This window comes from Triticum urartu, chromosome 1A (genome assembly GCF_056163025.1).
Source record: "Triticum urartu cultivar PI428250 chromosome 1A, HENAU_Tu73, whole genome shotgun sequence".
In the NCBI taxonomy this organism is placed as follows: Eukaryota; Viridiplantae; Streptophyta; class Magnoliopsida; order Poales; family Poaceae; genus Triticum; species Triticum urartu.
In genome coordinates, this window is record NC_141873.1 from 7064624 (window position 1) to 7086326 (window position 21703).

The 21703-nt window shown below is 43.4% G+C and overlaps 1 long non-coding RNA gene and 1 pseudogene across 1 annotated transcript; one reads left to right on the forward strand and one right to left on the reverse strand.

The window, feature by feature from the left end:
• Positions 1-21703, forward strand: part of LOC147988214 (uncharacterized) — a 71169-nt pseudogene that overhangs the window by 37764 nt on the left and 11702 nt on the right.
• LOC147988215 (uncharacterized) lies at positions 3827-5740 on the reverse strand. Its single transcript, XR_015615982.1, has 3 exons — positions 5447-5740; positions 5084-5237; positions 3827-4998 (listed from the first exon to the last, which is right to left on the reverse strand). It is a non-coding gene; the product is annotated as an uncharacterized LOC147988215 (long non-coding RNA).

The window sequence follows — 21703 nt, forward strand, 5'->3', positions numbered from 1 at the left end:
CCGAAATTCTGACTGACTGTTGTTTGCAGGCTATTTTCCATTGTCTATTATGACTGACTATTGTCTCAGTTGCTGAATTTGCTGCAGAGACACCTAACCTGCCAGTGTCGGCTGAGACAAGTCTTGCTGGAAATCCTGTACTTGTCGGGGGGAAAATTAGGCAGTGGCTGCAATTGTGGAATTCAAATCAATAGTACAAGAAGCAAGAAGCATCTTGACCACACAAACTCTAGAAAAATTCCAAGCTCAGGTGGGTACTCGATCCACCGATTCTACTACCATCGCTTTCTGTATGCCTGCCTGCCCATGGTGGGCTCCCATTGCATGGTTGGTTGGTACTGTTATGATATCTTGCTGTTCTCGAATATTGCTTTCTGCTTTTTGTTGCTTGGGTTTTTTGTTTGTTTCACACATTATCATTCTCCTCATTCCATCCTATTGAGAAGTAAGAATGTGGCTGCATTTAATGTTCCAGTGCTTCTACTCCCTCCGTTCCTAAATATAAGTCTTTGTAGAGATTCTACTGTGGACTACATACGAAGCAAAATGAGTGAATCTATACTCTAAAATGCATCTATATACATCCGTATGTGGTTCATAGTGGAATCTCATGAAAGACTTACATTTAGGAACGGAGGAAGTACTTGTACATGCCTAACCGAAGGTGCCAATGTTTGGACATTGCCTGAAACTGTACTAGTAGTAGTAGATTATTTGCTGTTCCATGTGAATCTCTTGTGAGTAGATACATACACACATGGATTTAAGCTTGCCTGTCGACAAGACTTTGTTGTTTTGGAACTCGACGATTGTCCAGACTATTATGTTAGCTGCTGAATTTGCTGCAGAGGCAGGTAGGTATTCCTAGCTGAGGGAAGCAAGCACTGGATTCCCAAGGATGGCGATTTAGTTTCAAGCACTGCAATTCCCAGGCCTGGGTTGAGACGAGAGATGTGCAAGCCAAGCCAAGCATACACATTGGTTGAAACCCTGACATGAACTCACCTGACCAGACGACTACCTGCGAGCTGCTTGGTAGGAGACCTGGAGCTTCCACCCATTATTGTTAGCATATTAATCCACTTCCTGTTCAGTGCCTATCGCCTTCTTTCTGTATCTTGTAGTATTATTTTACTTGCATTTCTCTGTTTCGCAGGCTAAAGTCACGAACCAAACAATCATGTCTCAAGCATGGCTGTGAGGCAAAAATCGTCAGAGACTCCGGCTACTCTCAGGCTGCCATATTTTTCAGGAACACTACTCAGGTCAAACAGCTCCTCAGTTCGACTAAAAGTGCAAACCTTTAAGGCACCTCCTACCAAATCGGGCAGGATTCATGTGTGGGATCATGCTACTTGAGGATAAATGATTGGAAGTCTTGCTTCTATTTTTCTTACTGCTCGTGTTCTGACGAGGGGAGAGGGGCAATTGTTGGAGCACAGGGATGTGCAGTGGGTGGGATAATGAAGTTGCAAAAATGTTGCTTGAGAGCACATGATCTGTATCAGTCATCTGTCTGGCTGTAATTTTCTGGGATGTAGTTTTCTCTGGTTCACACAACATGTTTGTAATTGAGTTGGAAGCTTAAATTGCTGAACTGGATAATATTACATCGTGTTCAGGAAGACATCACAGAGGGATAATTCAGTTAATCGATAATAATAATAGATATTACAATTAAAACTGCCCCTCTAGATGGACATTGCAGTAAACCGAACAACTAAGGCTATACGTCGGGATAGCCTGGATTGCTTATTTCAAAATTGTTTCCCAACCTAAAACTTCGAACTGTTGTTCTGACCATCTTCATCTTGCATCATATACTCCTCGCTCTCTTGCCAATATGATCAAAGGTACCGCTGGTTAGGGAGCCCAATGTAGCATTCACTGAACGCCTACACATTAATGTCAAGCGTCAGCTTGATGGTTTGTCTGCAGCTAGCAGGCGTGTTCGGAGTTCGGACTAAAGTATATTGCAGTCTTTTCTCGATTAACACCCTGGACCAAGGCAGCCCCATATATCTGCAGAACTACAAAGAAATGAGAAAATAAGGCAGTTTTAGCTAACATGTAGAACCAAGGGTGACAGGAAATCGTTAAGTGACACACATCACAGATGGGCAATGCTCTAGGCGACTCTGAGCTTCAGATTTGAAAGGCCGTGTTTGAGAAAGAATCTCCAAGAGTTGGTGCTAGAATTAAAAGGTCACGTACTCTTTTGAATGTATTTGTCTGGAGCAAGCATGTACAAGTCATGGCGGGGCAGTCGCCATCTCCTTATCACATTGTCTGGACCAAGCAACATGTACAAGCATGGCCAGTAGCTGTTCCTGCTAGCAGACAGACGACGATGCTAGATTTCTGCTACCAGACATAAACTTCGCTGCAATGGGACGTGGAGTTTCTACACCTGGGCACAAATGCTCCTGGTGTGAACAGTAAAATTTAAAAACAGAAAAAAATAATAAAAAATTTCTGTTTTTTTTGTGGCATACTTTATGAAATGTTTGTTGTGCGTGGAAAATTTCAGTACGAAATCACATTGGTGTAAGGCGTGGTAAAAAAAATAAAGTTGATGCACAATAAACATTTTTTTACCATGACTTCCATCAATTTGATTTCGTGATGAAATTTTGCATGCACAATAAACATTTCTTAAAGTATTCCACACAAAAATTTCAGAATTTTTTGATTTTTTTTCTATTTTTGGATTTTTACTGTTTGCACCTGTAGCATTTGTGCTCGTGTGTAGAAAGATACTTTTGCCTGCAGTGGCCTGTTATATTTCACGTACGTGATTGGCGAGGAGCTGTCATGGTTGATTGGCCGGTCCTTTTCCAGAAACATCAATGGCAGAAACATGTATCACGACCAGACACTAACAGTAAAAAGATGCATCACAGAGAGATAATTTAGTTAATCGATAATAATAAATACTAGATAGACATTGTGGTAAGCTGAACAATGAATACTGCAAATAATTAATCTGGCAACTAGCTTATGGTCACTAACACATGACACCGTACAAATGCTCGTATCCCAAATGTATTTGAGTTACACAAGACATTCTCGAAAGAAAGAAAAGTCCCAGAAATGTAACGCAGATATGAACCAACTACGGACAAGATATTGATGAAAAGTGCACCCATGGGAGACATAATTCAGTTAATCTATGGAACATCCACACAATTCAGTCACATAAATTGCGTATGAACTATGAAATCACTGTGAAATTCATTGCTTATATTAAGCAAGCATGGTGGTGGACATTGGCCTGAGGCCATCTTTCCGCCGCCAAGGGTCGGTAAGTAGACTGGGTTTTTCATAGTTTGTATTTTATGCCTCTTGAAGAAGACTTGATTGGCTTATATGGAGGTTTGGAGCCTTTAGGATGTTGAACGGTAAAAGCTGGACACAAATTAATTTATACGGGGCTGGATCACTCTTCTGTTTCCTCAATGTGACTACACATTTTTGAATGTACTCCCTCCGTTCCAAATTGCTTGTCGTGGTTTTAGTTCAAATTTAAACTAAAACCACGACAAGTAATTTGGAGCGGAGGGAGTATTAGTTTGGAGGACGAAGCATGCCTGTACAAGTTGTGGCGGGCCAGTCACTATCTCATCACTCAACAGGAATATACGTTCTTTAGTATTTTGATGGAATAATCAATTCGTATATGCATGTAGAAGGAACCCGAGTTGATATGCACGATGAAAGATGCAAAACTTGCGGCAAGCAGACATTTATAACCACATGAACATAGTACAAATGTATATTTGAGTTACACGAGACATAACACATACAACACGCATGCCATTTATTTAACCACCCAACATAGGTATTACAACACCACCACGCTCTTATCCACATCTCCTGACTGCAGGCACGAGAGCCACACATACCATAGTTCACATTCGTGTATAGTGGTAGCTTGAGAAAGAAAGCATGCGACCACGGCGTACATATATAGTCGTTCCAACATTTTAGGGTTGATGCATGCATGGGAGGGCTTCAAGCAGGAAGCGTTGGGCGCTTCCAGCAGTAGGGGTACTGGCACCTGCAACCGCTGCGAAAGCAAAGACCAGAGTAGCACATCTCACCCCCGCAGGCAGGTACTGTCTCCCACCGTTGTCTTCCGGATGAGACATATGAACTCATCCCGAGGTATATATTATTGGAGCAGAGAGGGGAAGGAGAAGAATCAGTGAACACTCAGGATATTTGCGTCGTGTAAAATGTTGCAACTTTTCTGCTTTGCTTTGTTCTCCTCTTTATTTAAATAGCTCATTAGCTCAATTAACTACATAAAGATCCTATTCGTGCACCATGATCAAGCTTCATGGACGTGCCATCCTACTTCCCTTGATCAAGCTTCATGGACGTGCCATCCTACTTCCCTTGATCATGCCTCAAGTTCTAAGCCGCTACGGCCAGTACTCGTGCCATCCCATGAGCCGATCATGACAACATGCAGCTATTGATCCGGCCATGTCATGAACACGCTCACGCTGCATAGACCGGTTCTTATTTTTGCTAGAAATAAAACCTAGAGATGACACGACATGATTACATACTTCAACATATATAGGTGGCATATGAGTGACTCGAGGAAAAACGGAAACCTAAATCAGCTTCCGCTACGATAGAACCTGGCTTCTCACTAAAATTCAGATCATATATCAACAAGAACCCCTTACTTGTTGTCAGTGGTGGAGCCAGGATTGGAGCAAGCCCCGGGCCCAAAAAAAGTTTGCCCCAAGAAAAATATTTAATGTCCATAAGGCTCTTAGCTACCATAAAAGAAACCCCATACAAAATATGGCTCAAATGAACAAAAAAATTAGAATTTAAGCTCAATGCTTAATGGTACAAAAAATTAGATAAAACATGTCAAGCACTACAAAGAACATTATGTGATAAAAAAAGTACCAAATCAATGATTTGCTTCATCAGTGCGTCACCTAAACTCATCATCGCTGGAAGAAGAGCCAACACCTTGAAGACATGAAAAGCAAAATTTCATATGAGAAGGCTAGATATCAAGTGAAAGAATTATCATTGATACAAATCTAAAACTTACCACTTCGACGGGGTAAAAGCCCTTTGCGAGACATATATGATTGAAATCGATATACAATATCATCATCGTTAGTACTTGCAAATACATCTAAAACGATAGGTGTGGACACCCTCGTTGCAGACACCGGTGAAAAAAATCTCTTCATCTTGTTTTTCTACAATATGAAATGAAATTGACAATCACATCAATTCGAGTTCAACAATACACTAGATATATGACTTGATACACATACACACATTATTGCAATTAAGAGCAGTTTATATACACTGATACATAGACACACAGTAATATATACAAATGTCACACCGACGTTGTAGAACATGATACAACAGACAAGGTACCGGGAAAGCATAAAAAAATTACCAAGGTACAGCAGTCAAGAAGCGGCAGATTGGGCGAACAGCGCACTGCGCACAGGAAGGCTGCCCAGCAGTAGCCGAGACGGCGGCGAACGGCGGCGCCGGAGGCCGGCGTGAGCGCTGGAGCCTGGACTATGTACCTCTGCCAGATTGATCTTGTGTTCGCTGGAACGCTGGAGGCGTCGCGTGCGCGTTAGATTGGCGGCGGCCTCGCGATCGCTGGCGTCTCCTGAAGATTCGTAATGTGCGTGGGTCCGTCGGTTTCCTATTTTCCTGCCGCGTCCGTGCGTGAGTTGGAGATCTCCTCGTGCTCTTTTTTTTGTCGAGGGAAGTCTCCTCATCCTCGTGCGTCTGTTTCACGAGTTTTTTTTTTGAGCATCAGTACAGACACAAGCGCTCATATACACGCGCATACACTCACCCCTATGAACGCACACACGCACATCCTATCCCTATGAGCACCTCCGAGAGACTGAGCCGGCATATCATCTTGAGATTTACAAAGTCACCGTAGGCGCCTCGTCGTCGACGGGAACGTCTCCTCCCACTGAAAGCGTATCGCCGGAAATCCTGAAATAAATCCAGGAATAATGCGAGCACCAGGATTAGAACCCTGGTGGGTTGGGATACCACTGTCCACCTAACCAACTCAACCACAGATTGATTCGCGTCTGTTTCATGAGCCGAGACAGCAAATGCCGCTCTGGGCCTTCGTTTTACTGGGCTGCACCCCGGGCTGTAGAAAATTATGCATATATAATAGGCTAGTAAAAATTCCATGCCCCGGGCCTGGGCCCTGGGTGCCCGGGGCCTAGCTCCGCCCCTGCTTGTTGTAGTGTAAGTGCACTGAAAGGCACGGGACATGAGCTAGAAGAGGGTCGCTTGATCAGTGTTTGGTATGTCTCCCGCATGGTTGGCCTTGCTTGTGGAGAAGATTCCAAACAAGAAAAGGCCAGCTTGATGAGTAGAGATAACCTATTCTTTTGTGTTGTTGTTGGTGTTGTCGTTCGTTCGTCCAAAATATCTTTCACCAACATAGCTTGCTCCCCACTTGGAAAACTACCATCTAATAGATCCCTTCGATGCTTCCCCTGATAGATACTGTGGATCGGTTAGGCTAGGCTTCCACCAACAGTGATAGGTATTACCTTTCCTTGTGGCTCGAGGAGCTCCGGTTGCCGGCTATGGGGCCGGTGCCGGTGTGATGGCAGAGAGTGGAGGTGGCGGTGCTTCCCATCAGCACTGCACTAACCCTAGATCGGTAGGGGATTAGGTGGGGTGTACGGCGCTGTGACGAACCTCGTGATGCGAGCCGCCGGCCCCCACCTCTTTATATAGTGCAGGTGACAGGGGCCGTCACCCATAGTGGGTTGAGCGCCCCGATCAGGGCGCGGATCTAAGGGCCCGGTGAGCCGTTGGGCCCACACGGTGGAGGTCATCCTAACATTCTCCCCCTTGATCTCAACTTTTACTTTTGACCTTATACTTTTACTTTACTCGTTTCATAATAGATCAATACATAGAACATGTTTCATCGTCACAGCTCAACTGCCGATAGAATCAGACAGCCACAACGTACCTCTCTGTTTTGAAACAAATTCTTTAACCTTGGGCCCTTTTATTGTCCGGAAATTTTAGACTATACCATAAAACCCATGTCGACTGTGTGTTCTCCAAACACACTGGGTGGTAAGCCCTTAATAAACAGATCTGCAAACACTTGTCTGTTGCTTTTATGCTTCAAGCATTCCTACATAATTCCGGACTTTCTCCTTTACAACGCATAACTCTGTGTCAGTGTGTTTGGCATCAACACTTGACTCGCTGTCATAGGAGCAAAAGACTTAAAATAGTTATCGATGTTGTCAACCATTATCAACTCTGGGTACATGTCTCCTTAACCATTTTGCCTGTCCCTCAGCCTCATATCAAGCTATAAAATATTTTTGCATCACATTGATGATAATTGTTTCATTCTTTGGAGCTTTTCCACGCAAAAACCTCCAAGTATGAAAGTTAGCGACAATTATGGATTTCGCTATGTTGGGTTTCGTAGTAATTTCAAAAAATTTCCTACGCACACGCAAGATCATGTGATGCATAGTAACGAGGGGAGAGTGTGATCTACATACCTAGTAGATCGACAACGGAAGCGTTTGGTTGATGTAGTCGTACGTCTTCACGATCCGACCGATCAAGCACCGAAACTATGGCACCTCCGAGTTCTAGCACACGTTCAGCTCGATGATGATCCCCGGACTCCGATCCAGCAAAGTTTCGGGGAGGAGTTTCTTCAGCACGACGGCGTGGTGACGATCTTGATGTACTACCATCACAGGGCTTCGCCTAAGCACTGCTACAATATAATCAAGGTGGAATATGGTGGCAGGGGGCACCGCACACGGCTAAGGAACGATCTCAATGATTAACTTGTGTGTCTAGAGGTGCCCCCTGCCTCCGTATATAAAGGAGCCAAGGGGGAGGGGACCGCCGGCCAGGAGGAGGGCGCAGGAGGAGTCCTACTCCTACCGGGAGTAGGACTCCCCCCCAATCCTAGTTGGACTAGGATTCCCCGAGAGGGAAAGAGAGAGGGGGGGGCGGCCACCTCTCCTAGTCCTAATAGGACTAGGGGAGGGGGAGGCGCGCGGCCACCTTGGGCTGCCCCTTTCTCCTTTCCACTAAAGCCCATTAAGGCCCATATGGTTCCCGGGGGGTTCCGGTAACCTCCCGGTACTCCGGTAAAATCCCGATTTCACCCGGAACACTTCCGATGTCCAAATATAGGCTTCCAATATATCAATCTTTATGTCTCGACCATTTCGAGACTCCTCGTCATGTCCGTGATCACATCCGGGACTCCGAACAACCTTCGGTACATCAAAATGCATAAACTCATAATATAACTGTCATCGTAACCTTAAGCGTGCGAACCCTACGGGTTCGAGAACAATGTAGACATGACCGAGACACGTCTCCGGTCAATAACCAATAGCGGGACTTGGATGCCCATATTGGCTCCTACATATTCTACGAAGATCTTTATCGGTCAGACCGCATAACAACATACGTTGTTCCCTTTGTCATCGGTATGTTACTTGCCCGAGATTCGATCGTCGGTATTCCAATACCTAGTTCAATCTCGTTACCGGCAAGTCTCTTTACTCGTTCTGTAATACATCATCCCGCAACTAACTCAATTAGTTGCAATTCTTGCAAGGCTTTAAGTGATGTGCATTACCGAGAGGGCCCAGAGATACCTCTCCGACAATCGGAGTGACAAAACCTAATCTCGAAATACGCCAACCCAACATGTACCTTTGGAGACACCTGTAGTACTCCTTTATAATCACCCAGTTACGTTGTGACGTTTGGTAGTACCCAAAGTGTTCCTCCGGTAAACGGGAGTTGCATAATCTCATAGTTATAGGAACATGTATAAGTCATGAAGAAAGCAATAGCAACATACTAAACGATCGGGTGCTAAGCTAATGGAATGGGTCATGTCAATCAGATCATTCTCTTAATGATGTGATCCCGTTAATCAAATAACAACTCATTGTTCATGGTTAGGAAACATAACCATCTTTGATTAACGAGCTAGTCAAGTAGAGGCATACTAGTGACACTTTGTTTGTCTATGTATTCACACATGTATTATGTTTTCGGTTAATACAATTCTAGCATGAATAATAAACATTTATCATGATTATAAGGAAATAAATAATAACTGTATTATTGCCTCTAGGGCATATTTCCTTCAGTCTCCCACTTGCACTAGAGTCAATAATCTAGATTATCCCGTAATGATTCTAACACCCATGGAGCCTTGGTGCTGATCATGTTTTGCTCGTGGAAGAGGCTTAGTCAATGGGTCTGCAACATTCAGATCCGTATGTATCTTGCAAATCTCTATGTCTCCCACCTAGACTAGATCCCGGATGGAATTGAAGCGTCTCTTGTTGTGCTTGGATCTCTTGTGAAATCTGGATTCCTTTGCCAAGGCAATTGCACCAGTATTGTCACAAAAGATTTTCATTGGACCCGATGCACTAGGTATGACACCTAGATCGGATATGAACTCCTTCATCCAGACTCCTTCATTTGCTGCTTCCGAAGCAGCTATGTACTCCGCTTCACATGTAGATCCCGCTACAACGCTTTGTTTAGAACTTCACCAACTGACAGCTCCACCGTTTAATGTAAACGCGTATCCGGTCTACGATTTAGAATCTTCCGGATCAGTGTCAAAGCTTGCATCAACGTAACCATTTACGACGAGCTCTTTGTCACCTCCATATACGAGAAGCATATCCTTAGTCCTTTTCAGGTATTTCAGGATGTTCTTGACCGCTGTCCAGTGATCCACTCCTGGATTACTTTGGTACCTCCCTGCTAGACTTATAGCAAGGCACACATCAGGTCTGGTACACAGCATTGCATACATGATAGATCCTATCGCTGATGCGTAGGGAACATCTTTCATATTCTCTCTATCTTCTGCAGTGGTCGGGCATTGAGTCTTACTCAATTTCACACCTTGTAACACAGGCAAGAATCCTTTCTTTGCTTGATCCATTTTGAACTTCTTCAAAATTTTGTCAAGGTATGTTTTTTGTGAAAGTCCAATTAAGCGTTTTGATCTATCTCTATAGATCTTAATGCCTAATATGTAAGCAGCTTCACCGAAGTCTTTCATTGAAAAACTCTTATTCAAGTATCCCTTTATGCTATCCAGCAATTCAATATCATTTCCAATTAATAATATGTCATCCACATATAATATCAGAAATGCTACAGAGCTCCCACTCACTTTCTTGTAAATACAGGCTTCTCCAAAAGTCTGTATAAAACCAAATGCTTTGATCACACTATCAAAACGTTTATTCCAACTCCGAGAGGCTTGCACCAGTCCATAAATGGATCGCTGGAGCTTGCACACTTTGTTAGCTCCCTTTGGATCGACAAAACCTTCTGGTTGCATCATATACAACTCTTCTTCCAGAAATCCATTCAGGAATGCAGTTTTGACATCCATCTGCCAAATTTCATAATCATAAAATGCGGCAATTGCTAACATGATTCGGACAGACTTAAGCATCGCTACGGGTGAGAAGGTCTCATCGTAGTCAATCCCTTGAACTTGCCGAAAACCTTTTGCGACAAGTCGAGCTTTGTAGACAGTAATATTACCGTCAGCGTCAGTCTTCTTCTTGAAGATCCATTTATTCTCAATTGCTTGCCGATCATCGGGCAAGTCAACCAAAGTCCATACTTTGTTCTCATACATGGATCCCATCTCAGATTTCATGGCTTCAAGCCATTTTGCGGAATCTGGGCTCACCATCGCTTTTTCATAGTTCGTAGGTTCATCATGATCTAGTAGCATGACTTCCAGAACAGGATTACCGTACCACTCTGGCGCCGATCTTACTCTGGTTGATCTACGAGGTTCAGTAGTATCTTGTTCTGAAGTTTCATGATCATCATCATTAGCTTCCTCGCTAACTGTTGTAGGTGTCGCAGAAACAATTTTCTGTGATGTACTACTTTCCAATAAGGGAGTAGGTACAGTTACCTCGTCAAGTTCTACTTTCCTCCCACTCACTTCTTTCGAGAGAAACTCCTTCTCCAGAAAGTTTCCGAATTTAGCAACAAAAGTCTTGCCTTCGGATCTGTGATAGAAGGTGTATCCAATAGTTTCCTTTGGATATCCTATGAAGACACATTTCTCCGATTTGGGTTCGAGCTTATCAGGTTGAAGCTTTTTCACATAAGCATCGCAGCCCCAAACTTTCAGAAACGACAACTTTGGTTTCTTGCCAAACCACAGTTCATAAGGCGTCGTCTCAACGGATTTTGATGGTGCCCTATTTAACGTGAATGCGGCCGTCTCTAGAGCGTATCCCCAAAATGATAGCGGTAAATCAGTAAGAGACATCATAGATCGCACCATATCTAGTAAAGTACGATTACGACGTTCAGACACACCATTACGCTGTGGTGTTCCGGGTGGCGTGAGTTGCGAAACTATTCCGCATTGTTTCAAATGTACACCAAACTCGTAACTCAAATATTCTCCTCCACGATCAGATCGTAGAAACTTTATTTTCTTGTTACGATGATTTTCAACTTCACTCTGAAATTCTTTGAACTTTTCAAACGTTTCAGACTTGTGTTTCATTAAGTAGATATACCCATATCTGCTTAAGTCATCTGTGAAGGTGAGAAAATAACGATATCCGCCACGAGCCTCAATATTCATCGGACCACATACATCTGTATGTATGATTTCCAACAAATCTGTTGCTCTCTCCATAGTACCGGAGAACGGTGTTTTGGTCATCTTGCCCATAAGGCACGGTTCGCAAGTACCAAGTGATTCATAATCAAGTGGTTCCAAAAGTCCATCAGAATGGAGTTTCTTCATGCGCTTTACACCGATATGACCTAAACGGCAGTGCCACAAATAAGTTGCACTCTCATTATCAACTCTGCATCTTTTGGCTTCAACATTATGAATATGTGTGTTACTACTATCGAGATTCAACAAGAATAGACCACTCTTCAAGGGTGCATGACCATAAAAGATATTACTCATATAAATAGAACAACCATTATTCTCTGATTTAAATGAATAACCGTCTCGCATCAAACAAGATCCAGATATAATGTTCATGCTTAACGCTGGCACCAAATAACAATTATTTAGGTCTAATATTAATCCCGAAGGTAGATGTAGAGGTAGCGTGCCGACCGCGATCACATCGACTTTGGAACCGTTTCCCACGCGCATCGTCACCTCGTCCTTAACCAATCTTCGCTTGATCCGTAGTCCCTGTTTCGAGTTGCAAATATTAGCAACAGAACCAGTATCAAATACCCAGGTGCTACTGCGAGCATTAGTAAGCTACACATCAATAACATGTATATCACATATACCTTTGTTCACCTTGCCATCCTTCTTATCCGCCAAATACTTGGGGCAGTTCCGCTTCCAGTGACCAGTCTGCTTGCAATAGAAGCACTCAGTTTCAGGCTTAGGTCCAGGTTTGGGTTTCTTCTCTTGAGTAGCAACTTGCTTGCCGTTCTTTTTGAAGTTCCCCTTCTTCTTCCCTTTGCCCTTTTTCTTGAAACTAGTGGTCTTGTTGACCATCAACACTTGATGCTCCTTCTTGATTTCTACCTCCGCAGCTTTCAGCATGGCGAAGAGCTCGGGAATAGTCTTGTTCATCCCTTGCATGTTATAGTTCATCACGAAGCTCTTGTAGCTTGGTGGCAGTGATTGAAGAATTCTGTCAATGACACAATCATCTGGAAGATTAGCTCCTAATTGAATCAAGTGATTATTATACCCAGACATTTTGAGTTTATGCTCACTGACATAACTGTTCTCCTCCATCTTGCAGCTATAGAACTTATTGGAGACTTCATATCTCTCAATCCGGGCATTTGCTTGAAATATTAACTTCAACTCCTGGAACATCTCATATGCTCCATGACGTTCAAAACGTCGTTGAAGTCCCGATTCTAAGCCGTAAAGCATGGCACACTGAACTATCGAGTAGTCATCAGCTTTGCTCTGCCAGACGTTCATAACATCCGGCGTTGCTCCTGCAGCAGGCCTAGCACCCAGCGGTGCTTCCAGGACATAATTCTTCTGTGCAGCAATGAGGATAATCCTCAAGTTACGAACCCAGTCCGTGTAATTGCTACCATCATCTTTCAACTTTGCTTTCTCAAGGAACGCATTAAAATTCAACGGAACAACAGCACGAGCCATCTATCTACAATCAAACATAAACAAGCAAGATACTAATCAGGTACTAAGTTTCATGATAAATTTAAGTTCAGTTAATCAAATTAATTAAAGAACTCCCACTTAGATAGACATCCCTCTAATCCTCTAAGTGATTACGTGATCCAAATCAACTAAACCATAACCGATCATCACGTGAGATGGAGTAGTTTTCAATGGTGAACATCGTTATGTTGATCATATCTACTATATGATTCACGCTCGACCTTTCGGTCTCCGTGTTCCAAGGCCATATTTGTATATGCTTGGCTCGTCAAGTATAACCTGAGTATTCCGCGTGTGCAACTGTTTTGCACCCATTGTATTTGAACGTAGAACCTATCACACCCGATCATCACGTGGTGTCTCAGCACGAAGAACTTTCGCAACGGTGCATACTCAGGGAGAACACTTCTTGGTAATTTAGTGAGAGATCATCTTATAATGCTACCGTCAATCAAAGCAAGATAAGATGCATAAAAGGATAAACATCACATGCAATCAATATAAGTGATATGATATGGCCATCATCATCTTGTGCTTGTGATCTCCATCTCCGAAGCACCGTCGTGATCACCATCATCACCGGCGTGACACCTTGATCTCCATCATAGCATCGTTGTCGTCTCGCCAAGCTTGTGCTTCTACGACTATCGCTACCGCTTAGTGATAAAAGTAAAGCATTACATCGCGATTGCATTGCATACAATAAAACGACAACCATAAGGCTCCTACCAGTTGTCGATAACTCGGTTACAAAACATGGTCATCTCATACAATAAAATTCAGCATCATGTCTTGACCATATCACATCACAACATGCCCTGCAAAAACAAGTTAGACATCCTCTACTTTGTTGTTGCAAGTTTTACGTGGCTGCTACGGGCTTAAGCAAGAACCAATCTTACCTACGCATCAAAACGACAACGATAGTTTGTCAATTTGACTCCGTTTTAACCTCCGCAAGGACCGGGCGTAGCCATACTCGGTTCAACTAAAGTTGGAGAGACAGTCGCCCGCAAGCCACCTATGTGCAAAGCACGTTGGGGGAACCGGTCTCGCGTAAGCGTACGCGTAATGTTGGTCCGGGTCGTCTCGTCCAACAATGCCGCCGAACCAAAGTATGACATGCTGGTAGGCAGTATGACTTATATCGCCCACAACTCACTTGTGTTCTACTCGTGCATATAACATCAACATAAATAACCTAGGCTCGGATGCCACTGTTGGGTTTCGTAGTAATTTCAAAAAAATTCCTACGCACACGCAAGATCATGTGATGCATAGCAACGAGGGGAGAGTGTGATCTACATACCTAGTAGATCGACAACGGAAGCGTTTGGTTGATGTAGTCGTACGTCTTCACGATCCGACCGATCAAGCACCGAAACTACGGCACCTCCGAGTTCTTGCACACGTTCAGCTCGATGACGATCCCCGGACTCCGATCCAGCAAAGTGTCGGGGAGGAGTTTCATCAGCGCGACGGCGTGGTGACGATCTTGATGTACTACCATCACAGGGCTTCGCCTAAGCACTGCTACAATATAATCGAGGTGAAATATGGTCGCAGGGGGCACCGCACACGGCTAAGGAACGATCTCAATGATCAACTTGTGTGTCTAGAGGTGCCCCCTGCCTCCGTATATAAAGGAGCCAAGGGGGAGGGGGCCGCCGGCCAGGAGGAGGGCGCAGGAGGAGTCCTACTCCTACCGGGAGTAGGACTCCCCCCCCCCCAATCCTAGTTGGACTAGGATTCCCCGAGGGGGAAAGAGAGAGAGGGGGGCCGGCCACCTCTCCTAGTCCTAATAGGACTAGGGGAGGGGGGAGGCGTGCGGCCACCTTGGGCTGCCCCTTTCTCCTTTCCACTAAAGCCCATTAAGGCCCATATGGTTCCCGGGGGGTTCCGGTAACCTCCCGGTACTCCGGTAAAATCCTGATTTCACCCGGAACACTTCCGATGTCCATATAGGCTTCCAATATATCAATCTTTATGTCTCGACCATTTCAAGACTCCTCGTCATGTTCGTGATCACATCCGGGACTCCGAACAACCTTCGGTACATCAAAATGCATAAACTCATAATATAACTGTCATCGTAACCTTAAGCGTGCGGACCCTACGAGTTCGAGAACAATGTAGACATGACCGAGACACGTCTCCGGTCAATAACCAATAGCGGGACCTGGATGCCCATATTGGCTCCTACATATTCTATGAAGATCTTTATCGGTCAGACCGCATAACAACATACGTTGTTCCCTTTGTCATCGATATGTTACTTGCCCGAGATTCGATCGTCGGTATTCCAATACCTAGTTCAATCTCATTACCGGCAAGTCTCTTTACTCATTCTGTAATACATCATCCCGCAACTAACTCATTTAGTTGCAATGCTTGCAAGGCTTTAAGTGATGTGCATTACCGAGAGGGCCCAGAGATACCTCTCCAACAATCGGAGTGACAAAACCTAATCTCGAAATACGCCAACCCAACATGTACCTTTGGAGACACCTGTAGTCCTCCTTTATAATCACCCAGTTACGTTGTGACGTTTGGTAGTACCCAAAGTGTTCCTCCGGTAAACGGGAGTTGCATAATCTCATAGTTATAGGAACATGTATAAGTCATGAAGAAAGCAATAGCAACATACTAAACGATCGGGTGCTAAGCTAATGGAATGGGTCATGTCAATCAGATCATTCTCTTAATGATGTGATCCCGTTAATCAAATAACAACTCATTGTTCATGGTTAGGAAACATAACCATCTTTGATTAACGAGTTGGTCAAGTAGAGGCATACTAGTGACACTTTGTTTGTCTATGTATTCACACATGTATTATGTTTCTGGTTAATACAATTCTAGCATGAATAATAAACATTTATCATGATTATAAGGAAATAAATAATAACTATATTATTGCCTCTAGGGCATATTTCCTTCACGCTATACATTTCACAAGTCATGTCTTTGTACTCACAATCTTTGGGGAGCACTTATTTCTTTCAGCTTGAGGCCGATATCTTTGACTCCATTCCAGTGATCTATATATGGACTGGACATTGCCAAAACAACCCGGATATGTGAACTGTGTCAGGGTAATGTATTGAGCTTCCAACAACTGAAGCATATGGTACCATATCCGTTTTCAATCTTTTCTCATCAACTCTTGGAACACCATAATTTCCAGTTCCATTACCCTTGACTATAAGAACAGGCGTAGGTTTTCTCGCATGCATACTTTAGAGACCTTTCTTAGCATGTCCATTCGACATCCCTAATACCCTCTTTTATTCTTTTCTTCGTGAATCTCGCTACTTATAACGAGAGACACTCTACCGAGAACATTCTTTTAACTTTGAGGACAAGAACCTCTTTTCTCCTCCTGCAGTAGGTTGACATCACCACTAGCAAGTAGGATGTCATCCACATGCACAGGATTAGGAAATGAATTTCCCATTCTATAACTTTGCCCGAATACAATTGTCCTCTCATTTTCTTTAACCCAAAACAACATTTGATTGCTTTAGTCCATAAAGGACTTCTTCAGGTAGTATCCCTTGTGTTCTTTACTTTCATCTGATGTAACTTAGATCATAATATCTTTCATATGATGTAACTCAGATCATGATGTGCTACCAACACTCATTGTAATCTATTCAGTGCAAAACGCGCAAAAATCTTTCGATTTAAGTCGTGTTTTACACCTTTACATATTTCCTTTGGACTCACATTGTCCTTGTAGACTCTTTGCAGCCTACTGTTTTGGCTCCATTGGAAATTACTCATCAGTCCCAAACATCGTCGGGATGCACAATTTCATTTCATCTCACATAGTCTCTTATCATTTAGATAAGCAGACACTTCACAAAGCTCGAATGAGCGCTTTAAATGAGGTGGGATCAACCTCCATTTGAATTTCACTAACATAGACTTTATAGTAATCAGAAGTATCTGATTTTCTCATTCCTTTATAGAGCTAACAACATGTGTTGTATAGGTCATACAACATGCTCTCCCAGATTACTCCATCTTCACTAAAAATGGCATATCTTTAAACTTTATAATATGGGTTTATTCTGTTAAAACTTTCTTCTTTATGGCACTTTAAGCACCGTCTTAGTATTCCTTACTCTGCTTTCGGAATTGTAAAAGATCTAGAAATACAACTATTTCTTTTCTTTAGGGGTATGATTATGACCATCCTACTCCCCCAGATGATCACATTCTTCATCACGTTATCTAAAGTATAGGGGAGTTTCATCAATCTTAATTTATCTCATATTTCTTTCTCCCCCTCGATATGTGGCAAGAACTTTTCTGCCACAATTTTGAAAACCATTGATAACTCTTGTGAATTGAGGAAACTTCGATTATCTACTTCATTCATCAGATTACTTCATACGAAATGAAGTTATCTCTTCATACAAAATGAAGTTATCTTTTAACTAATATGGGAGTACTTTTTCCTCATTTCATTTCAGAAACTCAACAGAGTTCTTTATCATTATTACTTTTGCAAGTCACACTTGCATATCATTCTTATCTTTAGGTTCATCTGTAACTTTTAATCTCTTTGGATTTATTGAGTGCTTAATGACCATTACACATAAGGTGTACGGTCGATACTAGAAAAGCATAATAGCTATTTCATACTTTTCTCCTAGAGTGAGACACATTAAGCACATGAGTCATCATATTTTTCTCCTGTCATACAGGATAAGTCCTTTGCCAGAATTTCTCCTGACATATAGGATTTTTGACATAATACTATGTCAACTTTACCCAGTTACGCTGGTATTTTCCCAGACTTTCCCCCCCATGCGGGTTTTATCATAATCCTCTTTCCCGCTATGCAGGTAATTCCCTGTAAGGAACATGAATGCCAGAATTGGCTCTTTTGACCGCATATGCAATCATCAAATTCAGAAATAAATCCGAACGCTCTTTGACACACATGCTTAATCCGACGTTGGTCAAATTAAACACGCATGTTGCTTGTTTCATCTCAAATCATGTTGACTGAAAAATCTTCTTCATATAGAATACATGAAAGACATTCGTCAACCAAGACTCTCAATGATCTATCTGTTTTCTTCTCTTGGATTAATATCCAAGAAATTTTTTTTGAAGCCATTCTTTAGAGAGAACATACTCCCTCACGTTATGACCTTTCCTGGTCATCTTTCGGGTCACAAGTACCCAGCCATTCTCTTTCATGAATGAAAGCATGAAAAACTTTTAGTCTGAGAAAACATAGCCAATAATCAACAATAATGAGCATAAAAATAACCCTACGTTGGTCTGGTTAATAAATATGCACATTAAACTTTTGTAAAGCTTTCTTTTTATACTCTAAATCACCGTTGTGGTAGAATTAGAATAAAACTCATTCTTCTACATTAGTTCCATATCACCGTTGGGCGGAAATGGAAATAATGCATATAAATCATAAACAATGTGATGATAGTATTTATATTAAACAACTTTGCTAATAAATAATCATCATCATCAACTTTATTGCAGCGGAAACAAGAAATATACATTTCGCTAGTTCAAGAGCATTTCTTCATCTTTAACTCTTCTTTGAAAAATGATCACTTGGATACAAAATTTATCAGAGATTTAAGCTTTGAACATAAGACTCATAGAATTATAGTACTGTTATCATCAACGTTGGTCAGAAAATAACAATACCATATTTTAACTTTAAAAGAAATATCTTTCTTTTATCATATCGGAAACTATCTGCATCTTATTTCACCCATAGGGAAAAACATTGCTAAGAACAATTCTTCCAATTAAATTTTCCCGTTGGTTCCAATTTAATCGGAGGATAAAACTTTTTCTTTGCAGCAGAAACTTTACAATATTCTAATCAGAAACAATTCTGTACTCTTTTACTCTCTAAGCAATTTTAACCGGTTTGTTCAAAATTGCATTAGAGAAGCAACAATTTAATCTTTTACGTTAGTTCTGTTCACTTTTAGAAGAGCACTTTTATCTATTTGCAGCGGAAATCATGAAAAAATTCATCAACTTTATTGTTTTCATCAACTTTTCTTTTACTTTTCTATTTTCTAGAAAAAAAATCTCTGAATAATTTGAATAGAAAAACTGTGTCATATTTGTCCAAAAAAACTGGACAAAAACAAAAAAGGACAGTGAAAGTGTTATGTGCGCGCGCGCCGCTCGCGGCCCATGGCCTGCTGGGCGAGCTTCGCTCGGCCGCCCAAGCTCCTCGGCCCATGGCCCACAGCGGCAATGTGGCTGCAGCCTGGTCCGTCGGACCAAAGACCCGCCTTTCTTTCGGCCCATAAGACCTAGCTTCGGCTAGGGTTTTAATCACGGGCGTCCGTGACGATCTGACGGCCCAGCGCGGATATCGCTGGATCAAAACCAGTCCCGATCCGCTTGGGAAACCCTAATCCCATTCGATTTTTTTCCGTCGCTGGCTCTTTCTCGCACGCCCGGCCACCGCGCCGCGCCCGGCTGCCAGCTATGGCGTCGACGGCCAACAGCCGCGCCAGGGCGCCGGCGCCGGCGTCAACTACCACTGCGCCGCGCCGTTCTTTCTACTTCTCCCTCCTGTTCGTCCCCTACCCACCGTCATCCACTGTCAGAGAGGGAGGGACGTGCTTGCGCCCTCCTCTGCTCCCCTTTGCGCTCGACGGCGCCCTTCTCTGGTGGAGTAGCGGTGGGGCACGGCTGCGCCGGTGCAAAACCACCGCGCCACACGAGCGACCTCCCCTCTCCTTTTCTTCCTTCTTTTTCTGTGGCAAAGAGAACGATAGAAGGAGAGTGTCGCGGCGCCGCTGCGCCCCCTCTGCCCCCTTCCAATTTGCGTTGTTGCCATCCCCTTCGCCGGCTGCGCGTTCGCCTCGCGGTGAGCGCGCCGCCGTCGAACGGTTTGGCCGCGGTGCCCCTTTTTTCCCTTTTTTTATTCTTCTTCCGACGCCTCGGCTTACCGATGCGCGTCCGGATCGAGAGGAACGGCTCGGCCTTGCAGCGACGCTCTTTGGCGACGAGCTCAAGGCCCTGCCCGGTGATTTCTTTGCCTTGTCTAGAGTTCTTGGGGGGAAAGGAGGATCTTTCTTTCTCTGTATATGCTTTGTACCGAAGATCTTAGCCTAACATGGCTCTGAAACCATTGATAGATACTGTGGATCGGTTAGGCTAGGATTCCGGCAACCAGTGATAGGTATTACCTTTCCTTGTGGCTCGAGGAGCTCCGGTTGCTGGCTATGGGGCCGGTGCCGATGTGATGGCAGAGAGTGGTGGTGGCGGTACTTTCCATCAGCACTGCACTAACCCTAGATCGGTAGGGGATTAGGTGGGGTGTACGGCGCTGTGAAGAACCTCGTGATGCGAGCCGCCGGCCCTCACCTCTTTATATAGTGCAGGTGACAGGGGCCCGTCACCCATAGTGGGTTGAGCGCCCCCGATCAGGGCGCGGATCTAAGGGCCTGGTGGGCCATTAGGCCCACACGGTGGAGATCATCCTAACATCGCCACTAGCTCTAGCACAACAAGGCCAAAGTTATAGACATCACATTTTTCTGTCACAACAGATGTGTACGATAGTTCTGCATAAAATCAAAACATTAGAATTAGGAACAAATGGACTGAGACGAATGCTTCTGATGTGAAAAGAAATGTTATGCTAGTACCTGATGATGTCACACCGTTTTGCCCCCCTCCCCCTAGCTTGCGGCCCTGCTGCATCTATATCGTTATCAACGCCATGCTCATGAACCATTTTTGCAACATCCTATTGATGAGCCGTTGTTGTCAACCATGGGTCAATGTGGCGTGTACGCCACATAGAATTGGCTATGTAGGTTCGACTTGGCCTATTATAACTATATTCATGGATAGTCTTCGAGTGGATCACATGTGTGACGTCTCTGTCTCGTTGTCTAATGGTCTTTGTCCGCTGCTTATGCTTTTTCTGGCTCTTGTGTGTGTGGACGTGGTTGCTTCGTATATCGAGTGATTTTCTTAACACATAAAGAAAACACAGAACTAACAAGTCGAATATCGATACAACCCTAGTGACACGATAAAGTGCGCGGCCGTTTCTAGTACCTTGTTAAAAGTGAAAGCACACCACAAATATCCCAAGTGACACATCTTCCTCCCGCTCACCTGCTATCAAATCGGGGCAAGATTCATGTGCAGGAGGTATCCGCCCGACCAGCCTGCCCATGTCAGCATGTTAATATTTTTTTAAAGGAACACCGTGAATATCTTTTATACACTGGACAATTCCTAGATACATGGCAAAGAGTTCTTAGATGCTACATGATAAACAATTTTGAGAAAAGGATGAATTGCTGAAACACATGATGAAATAAAAAAGCACTATGAGCATTGGCAATGAAAAAAAGAACGGACACGAAGAAAAAAACACAAAAAAAACTCCAGCCAACTTGAATGCTTTTTTTTGGGCCAACGCCAGCC